This window comes from Oncorhynchus nerka, linkage group LG25, assembly GCF_034236695.1.
Source record: "Oncorhynchus nerka isolate Pitt River linkage group LG25, Oner_Uvic_2.0, whole genome shotgun sequence".
In the NCBI taxonomy this organism is placed as follows: domain Eukaryota; kingdom Metazoa; phylum Chordata; class Actinopteri; order Salmoniformes; family Salmonidae; genus Oncorhynchus; species Oncorhynchus nerka.
In genome coordinates, this window is record NC_088420.1 from 35,136,463 (window position 1) to 35,148,394 (window position 11,932).

Here is an 11,932-nt window from a genome sequence, read left to right on the forward strand (position 1 = left end):
AAAGTCTATATACAGTATATTTCAAAAGGCATGAGGAGGTAGGCAATAAATAGGCCATCGGAGCGAATAATTACAATTTAGCAGATTAACACTGGAGTGATAAATGAGCAGATTATGATGTGCAAGTAGAGATACTGGTGTACAAAAGAGCAGAAAAGTAAATAAAATAAAAAACGTATGGGAATGAGGCAGAGTATTCTTTGTAAGAAGATGTAGGCCTATATAGTCAGAATTCAGATACGTACCTGGTAAAATAAGGATTAAGTTTAAAAAATCTATAAAATGAACCTCTCAATGCGAATTGTGTCAGAGTAGGAGTAGAAGAGGATGCAGTGAGAGATCTCTCCATCCCTGGATGCTCTGGTTGTGTGTGGGGGCTGTGCTTTGGCAAAGTGGGTGGGGTTATATCCTTCCTGTTTGGCCCTGTCCGGGGGTGTCCTCGGATGGGGCCACAGTGTCTCCTGACCCCTCCTGTCTCAGCCTCCAGTATTTATGCTGCAGTAGTTTATGTGTCGGGGGGCTAGGGTCAGTTTGTTATATCTGGAGTACTTCTCCTGTCCTATTCGGTGTCCTGTGTGAATCTAAGTGTGCGTTCTCTAATTCTCTCCTTCTCTCTTTCTTTCTCTCTCTCGGAGGACCTGAGCCCTAGGACCATGCCCCAGGACTACCTGACATGATGACTCCTTGCTGTCCCCAGTCCACCTGGCCGTGCTGCTGCTCCAGTTTCAACTGACCTGAGCCCTAGGACCATGCCCCCAGGACTACCTGACATGATGACTCCTTGCTGTCCCCAGTCCACCTGGCCGTGCTGCTGCTCCAGTTTCAACTGTTCTGCCTTATTATTATTCGACCATGCTGGTCATTTATGAACATTTTAACATCTTGGCCATGTTCTGTTATAATCTCCACCCAGCACGGCCAGAAGAGGACTGGCCACCCCACATATGCTCTCTCTAATTCTCTCTTTCTTTCTCTCTCTCGGAGGACCTGAGCGCTAGGACCATGCCCCAGGACTACCTGACATGATGACTCCTTGCTGTCCCCAGTCCACCTGACCGTGCTGCTACTCCAGTTTCAAATGTTCTGCCTTATTATTATACGACCATGCTGGTCATTTATGAACATTTGAACATCTTGGCCATGTTCTGTTATAATCTCCACCCGGCACAGCCAGAAGAGGACTGGCCACCCCACATAGCCTGGTTCTTCTCTAGGTTTCTTCCTAGGTTTTGGCCTTTCTATGGAGTTTTTCCTAGCCACCGTGCTTCTACACCTGCATTGCTTGGTTTCTGTACAGCACTTTGAGATATCAGCTGATGTACGAAGGGCTATATAAATAAATTTGATTTGATTTGATTTGTTTGACTCCTGGTAGTAGCCCTCCACTGACTTGGAGACTGGCGTGGATCACATAGCGAACATCAGACTTGTCGATGCCTATGTCAAAGGCTATGGTGGCACACATGACCAGGAGGACAGAGATACAACATTAACCTCTTCATGAAGTTAGTAGAAGGTTGCTAGTGATGTTAACATCTGTTGAGATCACCTCACCTGGCAGCCATCCTGATTGATTCACTTGCACATATTCTCTGTCTTTGTCATTGAGGGCCTGCCTGGTAATCTAGCTCTAGTATACCAGCCCTCTGAAGACTGTCAGCCATGGTGTCAGACATTACAGGACAGACAGCACACAATGCCTGAATCACCTAGAGTATACACAAGGAGTAAAAAACAAGTTTAGATCCCAGTCCTCAAAAACACATTATTCAATGAGCATTGGAAACTTCAGACAAACTTAGGGAGAACACTAACGTGGATGATGGTTATTGATCTAGTTGATGCAGTCCTCATCTACCTTCTTGGGTTTCTTGGGTAGCACAGCATACTTGAGGTGGTTTCTGTTGAAGCTGATGGTAAATCTGAAAGAGAAAAGACACAGTGAGGAACATTCATTCAAACAGCTGCTGTATGTTTGCATGAGACATCACTACATCTGTACTGGTATTTTGTCGCAGGTAAGACACCTCTTAGAGTATGTACACCTGAAGTCCGGTCATCTGCAGCTGGTTGGGGATGTCCTTCTGGACACGGGGGGTGGCTGTGGCCGTTAGAGCCATGCGGGGCACTTTTTCCGCAGCTCATGCATCCACTTGTAGTCTGGCCGGAAGTCATGGCCCACTGAGATTTAAAAAATAAATGGGCATGAGGCTCATCCATGACCACAAAACAGTAAGACAGATAAAGCATCACATTCACAACATGAACCTACCTCACTGACAGTGAGCTTCAATGACAAAGCGTGCCAGAAGGGAACCCAGCAGGACGTCAAGGCAGCTCTATTGAATGTACTTGCCAGGAGAGCGGATTTTAGGAGGCTTGGCCACAGGGGCTGGTGTAGCTGGTTTCTTTTGCCATGTTGATGTTCTTGGTCCTCCCTCACACACCACTTTAGTGACAGCACTGCAGTGCTTCTTGCATTGATGCTGAGGAGCTCAGGGGTTCATCAAAGTAATCAGGGATATCTGAATCACTGATGTCGTCTATGTCAAAGTCATCAATGAAAATAAATAATCCGGCTCCGTGACTGCCGGGGCTTGAGCCACAGAGGCTTGGGTACTGCTCTCCCCAGTCCCTTGTACAGCAGCTGCCGGCCTCTTCTGTGAGAAGAAGCGATTTGACTGCTCCACATCACAAGTTCGATTTTTGGAGATGGTGTTATTTGGAGAGAGTCACAATTACTTTGGCCTCTTGTAAATACTTTCCCCTCGTCTCCAGAGAAAATAGGACTTGCCAGAGTGCTGGGTTTCCAAGAGGTGCTTTGTGCCGGAACTCCATTGATCATGCAGTCAGAGTCCTCAAACAAAGTGCTGTTGTCGTCCACAGATATGACTGAGGATCCCTTGAATGGAAGGGCTTTCATGGAAGAATCTCCTTTATCCTTGGGCAGGCAAGTGGTGGTAGACAGGACACACGGTGTAGCAAAAGAAAAGGTAGGCTTTTCTCTAAATCTGGGTTCAAAAGACAGTGCTGTCTGGCTGTTGTGTCCTGAAAGATGTGTCACTGCTGCCAGTAGCAGTGATCCTTTTCCTGAGGGTAAAACGTGATATAACTAGCAGATTTGTAAGATTTTTTAAAAAGTAACCTTTATTTAACAAGGCATGTCAGTTAAAAACAAATTCTTATTTACAATAGGCCGTCATTCAACATTTAATATTTAAAAAAAATATAGGACAAAACACACATCACGATAAGAGAAACCACAACACTACATAAAGAGAGACCTAAGACAACAACATAGCATGGCAGCAACACATGACAACACAGCATGTTAGTAACACAACATGACAACAACATGGTAGCAACACAACATGGCAGCAGCACAAAATGGTACGAACATTATTGGGCACAGACAACAGCACAAAGGGCAAGGAGGTAGAGACAACAATATATCATGTGAGATTAATACATGTCACAGTAAAATTACAGCTGAAACTTAATCTACAGCTGTTGTCCCATATAGCGCAGAATCAAGGAATTACCTGTGAGCCCGCTGCAGTAAGAGTTCTGTCCCACAGGACAGGCCTAGCAGTTCATGCTCGGGAATAGAATCCACCAGAACACTGATGATACTCAATGATCCATGATCCTCAAAAATTGATCTTCTGATTTTAGATTGGTGACTATTCGGGAAAAATAAAATGATGGAGGCAATACAATAGAATTATAAGCATACTTGGTATGTTCACGGAAATTTTCAAAATAGACTGAAACATCTGGCTTAAACATAACCCATGAAGGACTCCCGGGTGGCGCAGTGGTTAAGGTGCACGGTGTTTCCTCCGAAACATTGGTGCGACTGGCTTCCAGGTTGGATGCGAGCTGTGTTAAGAAGCAGTGCGGCTTGGTTGGGTTGTGTATCGGAGGACGCATGACTTTCAACCTTCGTCTCTCCCGAGCCCGTAAGGGAGTTGTAGCGATGAGACAAGATAGTAGCTACTAACAATTGGATACCACGAAATTGGGGAGAAAAAGGGGTCAAATTCAACAACAAAAAAACAAACATGTTATTCACCTCTTCTTTCATTAGGAGGACCATCAGACACTGCAGGCTTGACACCCTTGTTGATACAGGGCTGATGTCTTGACTGACTGCAGAGCCAGCTGACTTCAATCTGTTGTGATCATAATATACGCTTGCCAAATAGATATAGCTTGCTGTACAACATCATATCAAGTGCATTCGCACCATCAGGCCTCAAGTCCTTTAGAAACAAATGTAAAACACAATCAAAAACTAAAATGTAACAGATGAATGTACACATGTACAACAGAAACGTACATTGTTTCCTTTGTGAAATAGAATGACTGAAATCCTCTGGGCTTTGTGAAAGGGGGGATGGGGTGGGGTTAAATCTAGGTCTTCCTCTAACTCTGACTTGTCATCAAGATCTATGACAGCTGTGTCACTCCATCTACTTTGATGATCTGGGGAAAAGTTTTGGGAGATGAGTTTATGTTGACTTTTCAATGCCGATGTCATTCTTTGGTCAGGTCAAAGGTGCTGATGTACCGGCCTTTCCCAATCTGTCGATGAGCTCGTCCACCCACGGCATTGGGTATGTGTCGAACAAGCTTATTTCGTTCACACCCCAGAAATCACGGCCTTCCTTCGGGCCTCCGGAATCCGATATGGCCTCTTTCATACCGTTGCCCCGGGCCGGGTATGGATGTGGTGTTCAATGAGGGTCATACGGCCCGGCTTCACGGAGAGCAACGCCATGTTCCGATCGACGAGCTCCCTGAGCTCTTGCTTCTGGGCTGGGTCGAGGTCTTCATTGTTCGGGACCACCACTGGTACCGTTGGCGTCCGGGGTCCCGACCATAACACGGCCAAGGCTGTCCTCTCGTGCCACTTCTTCAACAGTTTCACGTTGTAAATCTGTTGGGGTTTCCGTCTCCCCGGCTGCCGTACACGGTAATTGACAGGTCCCAGCTTCTCGATCACCTTGTATGGCCCGTGCCTTGTTGCCAGGATCTTACTTTCGGCCGTGGGAATTAAGAAAAACACCCTGTCTCCCACCTGGAATTCTCGGGACTGGGCTCCCCTGGACTTGGGCGCATTGGGCCTTCTCCATATGTTCCCTCACGACTGGCCAGTTTCACGTTGTAAATAAGGCGGTCCCAGTTCGTCCCGTCCTGCTCAATGACCTTCCACAGCATTTGTTTGAGCATTTTATTGAACCGCTTGACGAGTCCATCCGTCTGCGGGTGGAAGACGGAGGTCCGGATCTGCTTGATCTGCAGGAGAGCACACAAATCTTTCATTAGGCGGGACATAGACTCAATACCTTGGTCTGTTAGGATCTCGTTTGGGATGCCAATCTACTAAAGAGGTGGAACAGCACCCGGCCAATTCACCAGTCACTCACCCCCGGAAGTAGCTGTCCATCCACCGCTATCACTTGGGCTGCGGCGGCTTTTAAGTTAGGATCCTCCCACTGGGCCGTCCCAAATTGTCCACTCAGTTGGCCCCCAGGGGGTGGCCCCTCGAAATCGAGGAGGGGGAGGCTCTTCCTTCTGTGGTTCCCCCAGGGGGGGGGTCTGGTTCATATCAAATCAAAATGTATTTGTCACATACACATGGTTAGCAGATCCTGTTATGGCAAGGCAATCCCCGAGGGGAACTCCACCCCCCCCCCCATTCAGCTGAAAAGGTGGAGCAGGGAATTCAAAAATATTCTTTAGAAATATTTAACTTTCACACATTAACAAGTCCAATACAGCAAATTAAAGATAAACATCTACCCATCATGTCCGATTTTTTAATGTTTTACAGCGAAAACACAACATATATTTATGTTAGACCACCACCAAATCAAAGGAAAAACACAGCCATTTTTTCCAGCCAAAGATAGAATCACAAAAGCAGGATTAGAGATAAAATGAATCACTAACCTTTTGAAAATCTTCATCAGATGACACTCATATGACATGTTACACAATACATTTGTGTTTTGTTCGATAATATGCATATGTATATCCACAAATCTCAGTTTACATTGGCGCCATGTTCAGAAGTGCCTCCAAAATATCCAGAGGAATTATAGAAAGCTACGCCAGATAACAGAAATACTCATCATAAACTTTGACTAAAGATACATGTTCTACATATAATTAAAGACACACTGGTTCTTAATGCACCCGCTGTGTCAGATTAAAACATTACGAAAAAAGCCTACCATGCAAAAATCTGAGACAGCGCTCAGACGTTTAAGTATTTCTCCGCCATGTTGGAGTCAACAGAAATACGAAATTACATCATAAATATTCCCTTACCTTTGATGATCATTCATCAGAATGCAGTGCAAGGAGTCGTAGTTCCACAATAAATCATTGTTTTGTTCCATAATGTCCAATACTAGTGTCCAATTAGCTGCATTTGCTAGCAGTTTCAGCTCACGTGCCCAAAAGCTGACGCTGGTCCAGGACAACTCGCACGAAAACTTCAAAAAGATATATTCCAGGTCGAATAAACTGGTCAAACTAAGTAGAGAATCAATCTTCAGGATGTTATTTTCATATATATCCAATAACGTTCCAACCGGATCATACGTTTTCATCTGCAGCCAAATGGAATGATGGTGGCACCCACAGAGAAATGCGCCACAGGGAAATTGCATTCTGCCAAGACCGTGACTATTTCCCCTCCCATTCGGTCAAAGTTCACACCAGAAGCTCCATTCCACGTTCTACTGAATGAGGACATCTAGTGGAAGGCGTAGGAAGTGCCAGATCCATATCTTGTTGGGAAAGGAAGGGGCGATGATGTCAAATTTGACTTACATTCAGAATTTCACTTCTTGTTTGGAAGATTTAGAAAGTTAGAAAAATTTAGAAGTTTTAGAAACTTCAGAGTGTTTTCTATCCAATAGTAATAATAATATGCATATATTAGCAATCTAGGACAGAGTAGGACGCAGTTCACTATGGGCACGCAATTCATCCAAAGTGAAAATACTGCCCCCTATCCCCAACCAGTTTTAATGCGAGTGTAGCGAAATGCTTGTGCTTCTAGTTCCGACAATGCAGTAATAACCAACGAGTAATCTAACCTAACAATTCCACAACTACTACCTTATACACACAAGTGTAAAGGGATAAAGAATATGTACATAAAGATATATGAATGAGTGATGGTACAGAACGGCATAGGCAAGATGCAGTAGATGGTATCGAGTACAGTATATACATATGAGATGAGTAATGTAGGGTATGTAAACATTATATCAAGTGGCATAGTTTAAAGTGGCTAGTGATACATGTTGTACATAAAGATGGCAAGATGCAGTAGATGATATAGAGTACAGTATTATTTATTTATTTATCCATTATTTTATCAGGTAAGTTGACTGAGAACACATTCTCATTTGCAGCAATGACCTGGGGAATAGTTACAGGGGAGAGGATATACATATACATATGAGATGAGTAATGTAGGGTATGTAAACATTATATTAAGTGGCTAGTGATACATTTTTTTACATCAATTTCCATTATTAAAGTGGCTGGAGTTGAGTCAGTATGTTGGCAGCAGCCACTCAATGTTAGTGGTGGCTGTTTAACAGTCTGATGGCCTTGAGATAGAAGCTGTTTTTCAGTCTCTCGGTCCCTGCTTTGATGCACCTGTACTGACTTCGCCTTCTGGATGATAGCGGGGTGAACAGGCAGTGGCTCGGGTGGTTGTTGTCCTTGATGACCTTTATGGCCTGTGACATCGTCGGGTGGTGTAGGTGTCCTGGAGGGCAGGTAGTTTTTCCCCGGTGATGCATTGTGCAGACCTCACTACCCTCTGGAGAGCCTTACGGTTGTGGGTGGAGCAGTTTCCGTACCAGGTGGTGATACAGCCCGACAGGATGCTCTCGATTGTGCATCTGTAGAAGTTAGTGAGTGCTTTTGGTGACAAGCCAAATTTCTTCAGCCTCCTGAGGTTGAAGAGGCGCTGCTGCACCTTCTTCACAACGCTGTCTGTGTGGGTGGACCAATTCAGTTTGTCCGTGATGTCTATGCCGAGGAACTTAAAACTTACTACCCTCTCCACTACTGTCCCGTCGATGTGGATGGGGGGGTGCTCCCTCTGCTGTTTCCTGAGGTCCACAATCATCTCCTTTCTTTTGTTGACGTTGAGTGTGAGGTTATTCTCCTGACACCACACTCCGAGGGCCCTCACCTCCTCCCTGTAGGCCGTCTCGTCGCTGTTGGTAATCAAGCATACCACTGTAGTGTCGTCCGAGCAAACTTGATGATTGAGTCCAGTCGTGGGTGAACACAGGGAGTACAGGAGAAGGCTCAGAACGCAACCTTGTGGGGCCCCAGTGTTGAGGATCAGCGGGGTTGAGATGTTGTTACCTACCCTCACCACCTGGGGGCGGCCCGTCTGGAAGTCCAGTACCCAGTTGCACAGGGCGGGGTCAAGACCCAGGGTCTCGAGCTTGATGACGAGTTTTGAGGGTACTATGGTGTTAAATGCTGAGCTGTAGTCGATGAACAGCATTCTCACATAGGTATTCCTCTTGTCCAGATGGGTTAGGGCAGTGTGCAGTGTAGTTGTGATTGCGTCGTCTCTGGACCTATTGGGGCGGTAAGCAAATTGGAGTGGGTCTAGGGTGTCAGGTAGGGTGGAGGTGATATGGTCCTTGACTAGTCTCTCAAAGCACTTCATGATGACAGAAGTGAGTGCTACGCCCCGTAGTCGTTTAGCTTAGTTACCTTAGCTCTCTTGGGAACAGGAACAATGGTGGCACTCTTGATGCATGTGGGAACAGCAGACTGGGATAAGGATTGATTGAATATGTCCGTAAACACACCAGGCAGCTGGTCTGCGCATGCTCTGAGGACGCGGCTGGGGATGCCGTCTGGGCCTGCAGCCTTGCGAGGGTTAACACGTTTAAATATTTTACTCAAGTTGGTTGCAGTGAAGGAGAGTCCGCAGGTTTTGGTAGCGGACCGTGTCAGTGGCACTATATTGTCCTCAAAGCGAGCAAAGAAGTTATTTAGTCTGCCTGGGAGCAAGACATCTTGGTCCACAACGGGGCTGGTTTTCTTTTTGTAATCCGTGATTGACTGTAGACCCTGCCACATACCTCTTGTGTCTGAGCTGTTGAATTGCAACTCTACTTTGTCTCTATACTGACGCTTAGCTTGTTTAATTGCCTTGAGGAGGGAATAGCTACACTGTTTGTATTCGGTCATGTTTCCAGTCACCTTGCCCTTGTTAAAAGCAGTGGTTTCAGTTTCGCGCGAATGCTGGCATCAATCCATGGTTTCTGGTTTGGGAATGTTTTAATTGTTGCTGTTGGTATAACATCGTCGATGCACTTTCTAATGAACTCGCTCAGCGTATTCGTCAATGTTGTTGTTGGACGCAATGCGGAACATATCCCAGTCCACGTGATCGAAGCAGTATTGAAGCGTGGAATCAGATTGGTCGGACCAGCGTTGAACAGACCTGAGCGCGGGAGCTTCATGTTTTAGTTTCTGTCTGTAGGCTGGGAGCAAGAAAATGGGGTCGTGGTCAGCTTTTCCGAAAGGAGGGCGGGGGAGGGCCTTATATGCTTCGCAGAAGTTAGAATAACAATGATCCAGGGATTTACCAGCCCTGGTTTCACAATCGATATGCTGATAGAATTTAGGTTCCGGCACCACCTCTGACTCCGACTCCGGACCCACAGGGGCGCGATCAGCGGACAATCTCGTCCCACTAGGAGAGGTACCGGCAACTCTGGTACTGGCAGTTCCCTTGTGGCGTCACGATGTTGATCCATACGGTTGGATACCGCTTTGTGTCCCCATGAACACAGGAAATGGACATCGCCCTACCACGTTCGGTATCCTGGTTCAGCAGGCTCGTGGTTACGAGGGTAACCATACTCCCGGAGTCTAATAGAGCTTCCGTGTCATGTATGTCAACCTTCACCGGGACCATGGGTGCAGTTGATTTGTGGTGTGCCCAACAGGAGGTGATGTAGTTCACTATGTGACCCACCTTGCCTCCGGGGCTGGCTGATGGCATTTACTCCTCTCGAGCCGGGCAATTCCAGGCAATGTGTCCCCGGCACCACACTCAAAACACTTCCTTTGGTCTCCATCCACCTGGGGTCGTCGGTGGCGGGTCGACCCTACCCCAGCCGTCTCTCCACAGGTCCTTGTCCTTGGATTAGCTCAGTTTCAAAGCTGTTTCTTAAAATAATAATTCTAAAAGAAAATAATAGGTCTCCCCCAAGAGACCTTCTTTGGGATACCGTCTTCTGGGCTCCGGGTCTTGCTGTATCCTGTGGGGATCAACAACTGAACTCCCTCCTGTTACCTCTGGTACCGCCACCAACTATACGGGAGTCCTTTCCTCCCCCAGTCTCTCTGTTGTGTGCTGCCCTTCTGGCAGCTTTATGGGAGTTGTAGCCATCAGTGAGCCATCAGCCCTTGATTATTCACCAATCCCCAATCAGCCCCAATTAGTCCTGGCCAGAGAGCCCGTCGAGACCTGGCACGTCCAGCAGATGGAGCCATCGCCTCGTGATGTATACTCCGTCTGTCACCAGGCATCGACGAGTCTCCCCCTGGTGGCTGACCTGCTGTATGCCACAACAGATATTACCATTATTCTAGGTTTAAAAACATAGTAGAGACTCATTCTCACGTGCTGTACACACCACTATGGTAATGCATAAAATCAGAGGTCACCTCATAGGCAAGGCTGACAGGGTTGTGTTTGGCCACTGCATCCAGCATACCCATTTCATCATACTGCCATGAAAAAAAACATACAATAAGATGACTGCCTGGGTAGTCAATGCACCAAATAACCCAAAGTAATGTGAATTTACTTACCCTTGTTATGTTGACCACATCCTTAACGAAAGCAGCGGCCAAATCAGTCTTGAACTTGCAAGTGCCCTCCTTCAAAATGATTCCAGCATAAATGATGTTAATAGATTGTCACCTTTCGAGGTGCTAGTACTGTAGTTGTTGTAAAGATAGCATTGCTATTTACATATATGTGCTGTTATGGATAGTTATCCTCTGTCATGGGTCCCTTGTTATACTTGATGTACTCAAATGCTTGACTGCTAAAATATTATTATTTTTCAGAGCCGGAGTAAGAATCTAATAGTGTCCAGTTAGACCAAGAGATTTTTGTGAATATACAGTATTTACAAGGAAATGGGTTTTCCAGTGGTGACACTCACCCCTTACTGCCATGGTTGTTGAAGGCCTGAGCAAAGTAAGGTCGTGTCCGAGAACTGATTCAGTCCCACTAGGTAAGGAGGTCAAATGTCAGAAGAAGGCACAATTAATATATTGACATACTCAAAGGATATGCACACGTCTAACAACTGAAGAAACACACCTGTTATTCATACTTGTGAACTTGTGATTTCCTTCACTGTGATGGTCAATCCTCTTGTTCTCAATGAAGATCTGAAGTCTGTGGTAGTACTCCTCCATGTCACACACCTTGTTGTACTGCATGGATGACACAGTAGCATCAAAAGAAATCAGGTCATTGTGAATTGACTGTTTTATTTTATGTGGATACAGTGCATTCCAATATGCATTAGATAAGACAGTTTCGAGTATCCTAGTTTCTCAGTAATTCCATACAGGCTATTGAAGTTGAAAACAAAATGTAGTATATCTATCTATCTACAGGACCTAGTATGAGGATAATATAATGCAACACAAAAATTGTTCAATAGCTTTTTATTGCAACAACACAAATTCTTTCACCTCCAGCACCCGTACTTCCCACGGCTATGGTAGAGTGTGTGTTTGTGTGGTGTGTGCATGTGATAGAGGGGGGTGGGGAGTGAGAGAAGAGGGAGAGAGAAGTGTGTTTTCTCACAAACACACTTGAGACAACAATGCCCCTGAG

The 11,932-nt window shown here is 45.8% G+C and overlaps 1 pseudogene; it reads right to left on the minus strand.

Annotated features, from left to right (window-relative positions):
* LOC135564576 (recQ-like DNA helicase BLM) lies at positions 1-4,706 on the minus strand (annotated as a pseudogene).
* Between the last annotated feature and the right edge of the window lie 7,226 nt (positions 4,707-11,932).